Genomic DNA, 14,749 nt, shown 5'->3' with positions numbered 1-14,749 from the left:
GAAGAGAGTACATATTTGACTTTTAGAAAATTTTGCTCATGGCCGACTCACCGACCAAAAGAAACAAATATTAAAATACTGTTTATATATCCCAATGCTTATGCTTGTATGTTTGAGAATTGTCATCATAAATACCTAAAGAACACAAATAATCAATCAAAAAAAAGAAAAAAAGAGAATGCTCCAACTTTCTCTTTTAGCTCATCAACCTATTAGCAGTAAAAATAAATAAATAAATAAATAAATAAATTCAATTCTGTCAGGGATGGCCATTAGCTATAGTCTGGTGTTACAGATAAAGCTTTATTTAACTGCAAAATACATTTTCAGTCATTTTACTTAAACACGCAAATTAATTACTCTTAATAAATGAGTTAGTAATCATCTTGTTGAATGTTTGCTCACTTTATAAAACAATAATTACCTGGAGATTTGTTCTGGTTAGCTAGGTCAGCCAGTGGTAGCTAAGGTAGCATTGTTGGTGATTAGCTAGCAGTAGTTACTTATTATATTATAATATCGTATTATATTTGACAGCAAAGAAAAAAAAACAAGCTATGTGCATTTTTTTCCCTGATTTTTTTTTTGGGCTCATATATAAAGGCAGTGGTCGAGATGCTACTGAAAAATCCAGTCTTGGATGCTTCTACTCAGGAAGAATCTGGCAACGTCGGATACGTGAACTACATGCAGGTGATTTTCTTATTCTGAATGGATACTAATGTAACTATTGATGTAATATTGATGAAACTCTGAATATGGCCCATAGTGAATTATTCAAATAAAATTGTTTTGGATGTAAATAAAGGCTGTAATTTTGAGTGTGAAACTACAGAGAACTCCCCTAACTGCAGACCTGAAGATTCTACTAGATCATACTAGATCTACTAGGCACACTAGATTTCACAAATAACCAAAAACAACAAAAATCATATTTTCACAATATAGCTACTTTAGAGCTTAAATACATCCACCTCTTTTCAGGAGTCCCTGCATGAATTTTGTGTTGAAGTTTAAGTTTTGACAGGGAAGTACTGCGACAGTAACTGCATACCTTGTTTTCTCCATAAATTCACCAAAAAAAAAAAAAAAAAACTGAGAGTGCAGTTTATCTGTGATAATAACATACCATTTATAATTTATAGAGCTGTGAAACACTGGTGCCTCTTCCCACACTGCCACATAATATTCAGATCCAGCAGGTTATTGATGATAAAAGTAGTCTGGATGTGGGCGGATGTGAGTTTTTTCACGTCTCTCAGGAAAATATGTAAAAATTCATGAAGTGACTGTAGGACCTGCTGTGTGTCTGGAGTATTTACTTGGTTGTCCTCCCGGAGGGGGAAAAACTGGGCAACATATTTAATACAATGTCAATCAGTGAGTCAAGGAGAATGAATAAAAGAGAGAAGACACTAACAGTCTTGTTATTTGACTAGTCTAAGTGCTCTGCTATTTTTTTTAAAATTAGATTTAAGCCTTGTTAGCTTTGGTGTATAAAATCTAATGTCCAATTGTACTGTGTATTCATTTGTTCCAGATCTTGACTTAATCAGAAGATGCCGACAGAGTACATACAGCTGTACATAAGTAACCCAGAAATTTCTAAAAACGTAGCAAAACATCTGGAAAAGCAGCAAGTGTGAAAAATGTGGCAAAGTTAATAGTTTCTGATGCACATACTGATACAAGATGGATTCAGCAGTTCCCTAGAGACTAGCTAATCACTTACATCTATTGTATGAATCAAACTAGCACAATGATGATGATAACTAAACCAGTATATAAATGAATATTACATGAAATAAATACATTAAATAAACAGAATTAATATAATAATTGTTAAATGACAGTTCAAGTGTTTCAGAAACTGCTGATTACCTTGAAAAGAGTTTACACAAAATGATGGGGAAAACAAAAAACATCCAATGAGCCGCAGTTCTGTGGGTGAAAACTCCTTGGTGATGAGAGAAGTCAAAGGAGAATCGCTAGGCTGGTTTGAGTTGACAGGAAGGTTATGATAACTCAAATAACCACTCTTTACAGCCATGGTGAGAGAAGAGCACTCTGAACACTCCAAACCTCAAGGGGCATGAGCTACTACAGCAGAAGACCACTCCTATCATCCTAAGAAGAGGAATCTGAGGCTGATAGGAACCACTCCTATCATCCTAAGAAGAGGAATCTGAGGCTGAGTGGGCACAGGCTCACCAAAACTGGCCAGTTGCAGATTGGAAAAAGATTAAGTGATGAGGTTCTACATAGAATTTTTAAAGGTGTATCTGCGTCACTACATAGGACAGAATGCATTCAGGACTTACTAATCTAGTTCCATAAAGACAAATGTCATCTTTGTGAAACTTTTTTTTATTTTTATTTTTCATTTTTCATCCGACTCCATTTTTCCTCTCATTGAGCATGTTGCTTCATGTTTGATACCAGAAATTGATAGTTAATTTTCATCTCATTTAGACTTAAGTGCAGCAGCATAGAATTTTTAATACAGGTGGTCAGGGTAAACAACACATCCTCGTAAGTCCTGTCACTTGATAGAGGAACTCCCCAGGGTTATGTTCTCTCCTTCCTTCTGTTCTCATTATTCACAAGTGGACTCACCAGTCAAAACAGCTCTGGCAAGCTTTTCAAATATGCTGATGACACTGCCATTATTGGACGGGTTTCAGATAAGGATGAATCACCATACCGACAGGAGGTAGTCCATGCTGTAACTTGGTGTGAAGACAATGACACCTCCAAACACCTCCACAACCGAGGAACTAATCATAGATTTCTGGAAGTCACTAAATCTCAAAGAACCCATCAGAATCAGGAACCATCCAATAAGCATTGCAGAATCTTGTGAATTTATAGGACCACTCTTTGGAAACTCACTTAAATGGGATTTGGAAATCGGCCACATTGTCAAGAAGGCACAATAGAACCTCTATTTCCTGAGGCATCTGAAAAAGTACAGAGAACTCAGTTCTACTCTGAAATTATTGAAAGAGTCCTGACACGGACCATCATAGTCTGGTACAGCAACACAGACTTTTGCTAAAAGAAGGCTTCAACAGATTGTAGAGAAGGCCTGAAAATAACTGGATGTGATTTGGCCTGTACATCAAGTAGAGATTGCACATTTTACACATCTTCTCTCAGTTTTATTAAACATTCTCCAACTCACAAGTTTACAATAATGCAATTACATGCTTCTGTTCCCACCACTCTTATTGTAATTTGTTGTCTTTTGAGGTGCAGTGAGATATTTGTAATTATTGTCTTTTTTTTTGGTTTTGGTCTGTAATGTTTATTGTCTAGTGATTATTTGCAGACACACCGAGCTAATGAAACTGAAACCAAATTCCCCCAACATGGCTGTGTGGAAATAAAGACTCTTAAATGTTGAATCTTTATTCAGTTTGGTATCTCCGTCTCTTACAGGAAGATCCTTTTGTGTAAACCCAAACATAGGAAGCTTAAAGTATTTAATTTATATATTTTAATTAATTTTATAATTAATTACTGCCCTAAAAAAGGCACCTTCACACATATTAGTCCATTTGTAGAGTCTGAATCAGAGTGAAATTGAAATACTTTTGGTTTGTTTGCTATCTGGTTTGGTTTAATTTGCATAATTACATTAAACAAAAAGCATAAAAACTTTGGTTGAAGGGTATTTATGGCTTAAAATATACTTTTAATAAAAAACCCTTTGCTAGGTGCACAGAGTCAACACAAAAATTTCCCAAGAACAGAGAACATGGAAAAAGACGAAGGTGTTGTTCAATAAATTTCAAGATAATTACATACATAAATAACTTGTTTAAAACATTTTGTGTACCATATCCACTGTTTATTTTTCTCCTTTTGATCATTGTTTCAAATATCCATTACAGTACTACATCTCTGTCCTTTGGCTTAGAAAAAGCTGCTCTGCAATAGGGTCCGATTAAAATGATTAAAACTGTGTTTGGACAGTTGCAATGTTGTATAATCAATAATCAGTAGTCGGTATTCTGGTTCCTCTGCTTAGTTTTCAGCCTTTTAACCTCACTGAGGTCGCTCAAGATGGAGTATGTGTATGATATCAGACAGGCCTGAACTCTCTCACTTTCATGTTGTCAGACAGTGGTCAGGTTAGTTAGATCTTGACTCTCAGGTCAGAACAACAGCTTGGATCTCGTTCTTAAATCTTCAGTTCTTGAATCGGCTTTGTATTTGGTAGCTCCTGGCAGTCTCACCAGTTGTTAGATCTTGGTGTATAAAATCGATGAACTGATGAACAGCACTGTGATGGGGGACTTGTCTTCTTTATTCAGCTAACAGAAATATTACCATGAAGCTCTTAGCACATTGAGTGCCTGACAGTACAGTGTATTTATTTGTATCAGACCTTGACTTAATCAGAAGATGCTCATAGAGCGCATACCCTGGGCACCAGCAGCCTAGAAAACGAACACATAGAGCAACATAAATCAGCAATAAATAAGTGTGAAAGGTTTGTCATCATCATAGTATCACAATGTCTCAGGATGGATCCAAAAAATAAATCATTAGATAATGGTAAATGGCTAACTACGACGATTATAAACTGGCTTAGATTGTGTTAAATACACTGACCTCTCGTTTTATTAGGCACACCTACCTTGTACCTGACATATAGGTGCATTCTGTAATTCTAATACTAAATACACTCATACCAGCATAACACACACCAGCATGAACATATGCTGAGAATAATGCACCATCCAACTAATCTGGTTAGCAGTGCATAGTGCAACAGCGAACTGACACAGAACAACTGATGGGCTAAATTTAGTAATTGTAGACTGACAAAGTGACCTACATGGTAGGTTTACTTAATACCCTGGCAACCCAGTATATATGACATGAGCTGAAACAGCATGAAATAATAGTACTGGTCAGCAGTCCTCATGCATTTGTTTTTCCTGACCAGATTATTATTTTTTTTTTGACAAGCTTTCGGTGACATAATTTAATATCCATAGGCCACATTAAATCAGTCAGGTAAGTATTTAAATACACCCTGTGAGTTTTGGGAAGAGTTACATGTACCTAGACAATCAGGACATATTATGATCAAAAAATAAAAATAAATAAATATGCAGACAGATCAGGATTGCACAAATGGCCATGTGTTATTTGGGGAGATTTTCAGTCCAGCTTTCAGCAGACTGTAAAATTTGGCTGTAATAAAAGAGCCTTGTTTTGGTCTGAATTGCTCTAGTGATTCATTATTGCAAATTGCTTTTTACATTTATATTTATAAATTTGGTAGATAGGTCAGAATGCATTCCAGTAATACAGCTCAGCATAACCTTCCAGTCATTAACATAGGACCTTAACCACTGAGCCACCACTGCAATATACAACATGATGGAAAAGTCAGAGTCCATTACTGAAAACTGTAGCAAGTATCTAACTTTATTTCAGAGTGTTAGTTAAATATTCAATCACCTCGCTGGTGTTTTTAACAAATTCCCCAAATGCATTTTACAAAGTAACATTTGATGATACATCTGACACGTTTATTATTTAGCCATGGTAATTCAGTACATGTAGCCACAGTCCTTATCCTTTACTGTTTTTTATGGAGCACGTTAACAAAAATTCGTCAAGTCTTTGGTAAACATCTTGGCTATAAGCTGTATTCTGTCCTTCATAATTAAAAATATTATTAGAGTCTTGCTAGCATCATTATTTTCTCCCGATATAATTAAAGCAAGGTGGTCCCTGGAGGACTAGTGATTAGGCCTTGGCGCTCTCACCACCACGATCTGGGTTTGATTCCTGGCCAGGGAACCAACCCCAGCCCCTGGGGTTGCACAATACAGTGCATTCCCAGTGCTGGTCCCAAGCCAGGATAAAACTGGGGAGGGTTGCCTCAGGAAGGGAACAGGAGCAGCCGAAAGAAGAAGAAGAAGAACACCATACTTAAAGCAAGGTGATGGGTGCACACAGCAGTAGCTCAGGTGCATGGGACAAGTCGTGTCTGGGTGATTTGTATTTTATTTGTAGACAAGTAGCCTCAACAACCAGAGAAAGAAAATTAAACTTACTTATAATTGTCTTTTGCAATACAAAATATAACATGCTTCAAGGTTGTGCAACGTGCCTCAGTGTTGTAACTATAGCACATACCTTCGAATCCCACCACCTGCTGCTCTACACACATGGGCAGAGGACTGATCTGGCTAGCTGTGGAATGATTTTACCAGGAAGATTAATTAGTGTGCGCAAATGGCAGCTGATTTTTTCAGAATCGGGAACATGCACGTATGTAAACTGAATAAAATGTAACTCTTCTGCTAGCACAATATGTCACCTTGCAGTTGACGAGATGTTCATTAATGACTTGGTGACTTTTTTTGATGTATAACATGAAAAACTGAACTATGGCTGCACAGTCATACCATCCTTGGAACTGGAATTCATATAATCACTCGTTTCCCTTAGTCTGAATTAATTAACTTAGCTCTCCGTATGTTAAGCTACCATGTTTTAGCCTAGGCAATTAGATTTCTGGGCAATAAAACCATGTGTCAGGGAAAGACATTAGAGCATTGATTTGTGGGCTATTTAATAAATTTTCATTTGTCCAGCCCTGTATATTATTTTAAATGAAGAATAGCTATGAGAATTATTGAACCAATTCACTGGTGAACACAAAAAGCACCACTCATAAAGTAAAATTAGTCTTTTTTTATTAATAGTTTTTTTTTTTTGCATGCTCTTCGGGTATAAATCTTTGGGCGAAACGATTCATGATTTATTGGTTTATGACTCAGTTAAAAAGTGATTTGATTCAACTTCTTAAAAATATCATAATGCATTAAATGTATTCCTTCCTCTAAGTTTCTCAGGGATAATTATTCATTACCATTTATTAACCATTCATTAATTCAGCTCCTGCTCATCCATCCTTTAACAATAGCTTAGCTATTTATTAGCTACTTTTGCTGCTTAATGTTCTTTAAAAAGGCTAAAGAGTTTTCCTAGTGCAAGCCACTTCTTTTGGTTTCTATACAGGAAAGCCAAATAACTTGTTTCTATCACAAAAATCACATAGCAGTCTGGCTTTTGTGGATGTTCAGCATTATTCACATAGCCTTTTTAAACACCAAATCTTGTTGAGGGATGTGAGGAGTAAAGTCAGCCATTAGACCAAACATAGTTACATCTCTAGTTACAAGAGCTGCACTCATGAAACTTTCAACATTTTCTCCATGTGCACTTTATTAATATCTTGTAGGGGAATAAAGTTTTGTATTAGCCAATCAATAGGAAGTAGATACATTGTGATTAAAACTTAGAATGAAGAGATTTAAAGTGTGCTTCTCACAGTCTGAGTGTTAGCTGAGGATGCATTTTCTCTAAATATTGACGTCTTGGCTCTAATAGACCATCAGTTCACAGAGTGGGTGTCCTTACTTCTGTCTATGAAATAAAAAAAACTCTGACTGCCTGATCCCACGCGCACAAGCTGAGACTGGAGGACAATAACCTATCATAAGGCAGCGGTGGTTTGGGAAGAGCATTTCTTTAAACGTTATTATTAGTTAGTAAACCATGACTCATTTATCATTTTAATCATTTTTTTAATTGATGCAGTTGAATCCAGAGTAATCAATCAGTGCATTGAGAAAATGAATGAATAGTTACACCTTTAGCATTTGCCACAATTACAATAAATTGAAATTATTTCAATTTATTTCAACAGCCCACATACATAATAAACAATGCATTTACTGTTTCAACAACAATAAAAAAAAAATCCTCCAGCCTACCTACTTGACCTGGTTGGAAAAACAAACCAACCAGCGTTGGTTATTTTATTATAACAGCACATCCCAAAGTGTTTTTTTTAATTTAGCAAAAATTCCACATTTATAGTTGCATTTAATGTTGTGGAATGCCCACGAGAAAAACAAAAACAGCTTGCCATGTTACTTAGAAACCAGAAATCGCAAACTCTGTACTGAAGACTTTCCTGTGGTGGAAAACTTACTGACTGTTAAGCACTGATACTGTAGACTCCTTCCATAAATATTCAATTAATTAATAAATGAGTGTGTGTGCGATTATGTCCTGCGATGGGTTGCCACCCCATCCAGGGTGTCCCCCGCCTTGTGCCCCGAGTACAGGCACCCCTGTGAATATGTGTAGGATAAGCGGTACAGAGAATGGATGGATGGATGGATGGATGGATGGAGTGTTTGGGCAAAAGGGACATTGTGTATTTCACCAAACTATTCCTTTAGAGGTAAATGAGCCACTTTTACTCTTTTGTGACACCATGAAGCAGAGACAGAGAGAGTAAGAGACAGAGAGAGAGAGAGACAGAGAGAGAGAGAGAGAGAGAGAGAGAGAGAGAGAGAGGTGCTTGAAGAGGAATCCTCCCCCTCCTCTCTTGGCCACTAATTGTAGTCGACTCGTCCCCTGTCAGAAGTGTTAACAGAGCGTCTCAAAAGTGAGCCGTCAACACAGTCAACACACACACAACTAAATATAAACACAGCCTCTCTCTCTCTCTCTCTCTCTCTCTCTTCAGCGCTAATGGGCTGCTGAATAATTCAGCCATGATCAGAATAAAGCACAGAGAGAGACACAGAGAGGGAGAGAAAAAGGGGGAGAAAAAAAAATCAGTCTCACATCGCTACCTTATAAAAGGGGTGGTGGTGTAATTTACTGACAACACCAACAGTTCTGCTCTCTCTCTCTCTCTCTCTCTCTCTCTCTCTCTCGCTCTCTCCTCTTCTCTTTTTATCTTGTGCATGCATGTCTCCCCCTTAATTTTATACTTTTTCATCGTCCTTTCTATTTAGTGTTGATTTCTTTTTCTTCTTTCTTTCTTTCTTTCTTTTTCTCTGTCTCTCTTTTTTCTCTTTTTAGCTTTTGAATACATATTTTTTTATCTTCCTCGCTCATCCTTTTATCTCTTCCTTGCATCTATTCTTTTTTGATTTCTTTTCTTTGTTCTCTGCTGTTTTTTCTCTTTCAGATATTTCTTTCTATGTCCTTCCTGTTATATCTTTTTTAATTTAATGCATAAATGCTAATTTGTCTCTAGTAATATGTTTTACTCCTTTTCTTTCCCTCACACTTTCTCTGGCCCTTCTCTCTTTTTTTCTTTCAGACATACGAGAGAGAGAGAGAGAGAGAGAGAGACAGAGAGAGAGAGAGAGAGAGAGATGACTTTGTTGTCTTGTAGATGGTAGTGTAGATGAAAAATTTGGAGGATGGGATTTTCATCACTCATTATGTCACGTCAGAGGTGGGTGTAGGGGTGCGTAATGGTGATCTTTCAATGTGTGTGTGCGTGTGTGTGTGTGTGTGTGTGTGGGATGGGGGGGAGGTGTAAGATTGGTGGCCTCTTCTATGCACTCTGTCATATGTTCTCAGGAGGAGTCCAGGAGCAGCAACCAGAAAAAAACACACACGCACACGCACACACACACACACACTCACACACACACAAACGGAGAGGAGAGACGACGTATATTGAGCTCCTTGGCTGTGAGAGCTTGACACTGACAGCAAGATTGTTAAATTGGTGCTCTCTCTCTCTCTCTCTCTCTAGCACTCATTTTCCTTCTCTCATTTTCTTTCTTTCTTTCTGTCTGTCTTTCTCAATTTTCATGATGCTTTCTTTTGTCTCCAGTACATTTTGTTTCTTCTCTATCTTTTTTTTACCTATTTTCTTTTTTTCCTCATCTATCTGTTTATTCCTCTTTCCCTAATAACATTTTCTTTCTTTCTTTCTTTCTTTCTTTGCTGTCTGTCCATTTTTCATAATTTTCCTAATGCTCTCTTTTCTCTTGCTCAGTATATTTCCTTCCTTCCTCCCTCCCTCCCTAATTTTCTTTCTTCCTCTTTCACTTTTCTTTCTCCTGTCATTATCTTTTTACCATCTCTCTCTCTCTCTCTCTCTCTCTCTCTCTCTCTCTGTTCAGAGATCCCCCAACACAAGGTCTCATGTTTAATGAGTCCAGACATCTTGTGCATATTAAACTAATTTGTGTGGAGCTTAATTAGCATGGTAGTGGGGGTTAGAGGTGCCGAGTCGACGCTCTCAGCACTCTGAAAACGCAGCCCTGTCACTTTACACTGTAAATATTGATCCAGTGCCTCCATTTTGCTCTTCTTCTGTCAGGTGTTTGCTTTATTTGATCTCTTACACGACCAAGCTGTCTGTTTTTTTTCTGTTCTAAGAATTCAATCTGTACCTCCTGAATTTCCACCCACTGTTTCTGACTCACTGTTTCTAATTCTTCTTTAATATGGTCACTTTTATTTAAGGTACACACACCTACATCTGAGTCCAAAGCTCGTGTGATTTCGTAGTTCATGAGTTTTTATTTTTCCACATGTAATTGTATACACGATTCATTTATTTTCACGTGATTTTTTTCCCACATGATTCATTTATTTTCACACATGATGATTTCACATATGATTTTTCCAACATGGTTAATTTATTTTCAGATGTGACTAAAAAACCCACAGAAATAATTTATATTCACATTCAAATGTGATTCATTTATTTTCATGTGATTTTCTTTTTTAAATACATGATTAATTTTTATTCATATGTTTTTTTTTAAATAATTCATTTTTACACCTTTCATTTTCAATTCTTTTCCCATAATCATTCTCAATATGGTTCATTTATTTTCATATGTGATTTTTTTTTTTTATTTTCACATGTAATAAAAAAAACATGATTAATATATTTTCAGATTTTACACATTATTTGTTTTTCACGTATGATTTTTACAAATTATTCCATTTTTCTACACATGGTTATTTTTACGTGAGATTTTTTACATGATTAATTTATTTTTACATGTGATTTTTTTTACACAAATTTTGACATTTAGATTTTTTCACTTATTTATTTTCACATGTAATATTTTTTAAACATTCATTTTTTTCACAAGCATTTTTTTTTACATGATTTATCATTTATTTATCACATGTAGGCCATATAACAAACTCAGTTAATCTGTTTCTCAAAATATATACAATATATATACAAACTATATACAAAAAAATAGACAATTAGTTGTAGGTATAATTATGTTATAGCAAGCTAAGATTTGCTTGGCAAAATAACCAGTTCACTCAAATGGGAAAAGGAATGGGAACACAAACAAAGGAATTAGATTCCAGTAGCTCCTCAGGCGAATTTGCCAACCTTGGAAGTGTGAGGCAATAGAACATTTAGAACTAGAAATAGGTTCCATGCTATCTGTCTCTGTGTCTGCAATCTTCATCTCTAATCGGATACACAACAGGAAAAATGTTCCACGTCTGCACTTTGTTATTGGATCTTGTGGGATTCCAGTCCTGATGCACATCCACACCTCATGTAGATCAACTTGCTAGTTTTTGCACTGATGTTATGAGCCTAATGTTGCTAACCAGAAAGGGAAGCTCACAGCTACCAATTTATTGTCTGGATGTCACGTTATCACTAGCTTACCTCAAAAACACTGCTCGTCTTAGCAACATTGCAGAAAATTTGGAACTAGTATCATCCCAAGCAGTTCTTCTATAGAATTCCACCTTCTAACTTTAGCCCACACCTTCTGTCTCAATGATACAGAACTGCGTTCTGAGGAAGACAGTGATTCTGACTTCAGGATTTCTTCTACTACAGTTTTTAGCTCTGCAACATCCATATTTTTATAAATATTAGTGTCAGAAACCACATTAGCAGGAGTGTTCATGTTACGCTCATGTTCATAAGCAAGTGTATGATGATGATTTAATGTAGTTTGCATGATGCCAAACTGGAAACTATAAGCATCCCTTATGTATTAGCAATATTAGTCTTGTAGCTCCAGTGTGAAATAAAGAAGGAAGCTTCAGACTACCTTTACATACTGTTAGACTGCGATTTTATTTATTTATTTATTTATTTACTAATTCTTACTAAATTTGCAGTTCTGTGACTACATTCAATCTATGGCAGGTCTAAAAAGTAAAAGTATGAGACCTTGCCATCTCCTTCATGCTATCTGTAACCAGTCAGAAGGTCTCTCTCTCACACACAGACACACACACAGACACACACACACACACACACACACACACACGTATCAGATCAGGAACGGTTCTTACTCATGGGTATAATAAAACTTATGTGATGACGCTACTAAATGCATATTTTTACATGACACCTCAGCACACATGAAAATATTTTATAAACATTATCAGCCATTGCTGTATTATTAGTAAAGGTTAATCAGTGCCTTGTGATTTGATCACACAGATGTGTCCTTAATAGTGCCATTGCACATAAAGTGTGACCTTTTCGGTCTCACTGATGGATTTAAAGAGTTTTTAAATTAGGCGAATTGTTAGAGCGAAATACTTGGTCCAGTGTTTGACACTCTGAAGGTGAGAGACAGTTGTGTAACAAACGTTTGCAGTGAATATGAACAAATAATAAGCATTAGGAATGAGAAAATGAATGATAATGAATGTAGGCATTGTTACAATAGTGGGTGGTGTGCGATGGTGACAAAGTGATGCTGGCAGTGAAAATGAAATTTGCATAGTTCTGCCCACTAAATGGGTGTAATTTCTGTCTCTTGGCTGTCTCTATCACTCACCTGTGTTGTAAGAACCTTATATCTTAATGTTCGTTTTTTTAATATTACATATTAATATTTACCCTGCTGTGCTTGATGCGTCTGATCTCTTGCTGGGAATCTTATTGAGACACGCTGACACTTGAACAGCCACTGCCGTTTTAATATCAGCCTTTTTTGTCTTCATTAGGATTTAATGCTGCCATCTGCTCTGAACTCGGAGAAGTCATAAACAGAGAAAAATGTTCCCCTCATTTCAGAGTGAATTTCCTTCACTTACCCAGGCCACTTACTTTAATACTCCTCCAGCCTGCATCCTTTCATAATTTAACATAATGATCAGTCCTGCAGGGTTCACAATTGGATAACATGAATTGATCCCGGAATGTGTTTTAAGCTTGGGATATTTCATAATTTAGTCATTTTGACTTCAGCTGAATGGCAAATTATAGTTTAACAACAACATGTTTGGCTTCTTCGCTTGTAAAAAAAATAGCGGCATGTTGCCTGTGATTTGGAAAAAAAAGACAATATATTCTACAAGAAATCCAGCAAAAAAACCCTGACCAATAATGTCATAATGTTTTAAATACACAGTGACAGTGTAAACCCTTCAACAGCATGAGTTGCCACAGAGTTGTTCAGTTTTGCAGAAAATTCAGCTACTTACTACAAAACCTTGTTTTGCTGGTGTAGAGTGCAAACTCAGCCACATTCTCAACCCAGTACAAAGGAAGTCTGGGAGATACAGGAAGAAATAGAGTATAGCATTTAAAATAAAACAAAACACTGACGTATATCCCAAACTACTAACTACTAGCTACTAATTTATTGGAGTTTTCCAACTATTCCATGGCTTATTATTCCATGGCCATAGGAATATTTCTTTCTGATTAGCTGGTAGGTGTGTGTTAATTCCTTATATGGAAACAACAACTGCTTCTAATAGACTGTAAGCATATTGGAATATAGCCTCCTTTAGTGTTTGTAAGCAAAAAGAGATGCACATGCAACCTGGTTGCAAAAAAGACCCAAGTAGCCAAAGTACTTTTATAATCTGACTGAAGAATCTATCAAGAATTTTATTTAGGAGTTGGATTGACATTAGCTAAATTGTTACCTAATTATTATAATGGATTAGCACTGAAAGACGGGGAGTGCTATTCGATTAAACTAACACTTCCTAATGGTGTAAGTCTAGAAGATTCTCTTTTCTGCAATTTTATTTTCCCAACATAAAGCATGCATACAGGCAAATGCAAAGAGACAGTAATACAATAACTGAAAAAGTGTGTGTGTGTGTGTGTGTGACAGATCATACTCATACAAAAACCTAAGAGGAAATCATATTTACACAAATTGTTCATCTGTTGGAAGTAATTATTTTAATCTTATCAGAAAGATCTTGCTATGATTGTATAGTACTGACACTAGCTCTGTTTATTTTAGCAGTGGTTTCTTCCAAACAAATTTTAAATTTGTATCTGGTTTAAACCATGATTGAACAATGGCTTTTTTAGGCAGCAATAAACCCAGCTAATATCATACATTTATTATCCAAAAAAATGTGAATAGTAGAAGTGTCATTTGTAGACAGTGGCATGGATCTAGATTTAGCTCGATTTCTATTCATTCAGACAGGATTGAGTAGCAAATTTCCAAAAATTCAAAACAGTGGGGCAGTCCCAATACATATGGAGAAATGTAGCAAGTCTAGAAGATCCTTATGGCTTATGGATATCCTATCAGTGGCTAAATGATGCTAAGCGGTGACCTAGCCTGCAATGGCTGGATATACAGTCCAGCTACCCCTAGTAACTTTAAAACCACCTGCCTAATATTGTGTAGGTCCCCCTTGTGCCGCTAAACCAGCTCTGATCCGTCGAGGCGTGGACTCCACAAGACCTGCTCTGGTATCTGGCACCAAGATGTTAGCCTATATATACTGTATGTACCTGCTTTCAACACACTTTGAGAACTGACTGTTCACTTGCCGCCTACTATATATATCTCACCCATTGACAGGTGCCATTGTATGTTATTGACTTCACCTGTCAGTGGTTTTCATGTTATGGCTGATTGGCGTGTGTGTGTGTGCTTATATATATATATATATATATATATATATG

This window comes from Pangasianodon hypophthalmus, chromosome 22, assembly GCF_027358585.1.
Source record: "Pangasianodon hypophthalmus isolate fPanHyp1 chromosome 22, fPanHyp1.pri, whole genome shotgun sequence".
NCBI lineage: Eukaryota > Metazoa > Chordata > Actinopteri > Siluriformes > Pangasiidae > Pangasianodon > Pangasianodon hypophthalmus.
Note: the sequence above shows the minus strand (reverse complement) of the source record.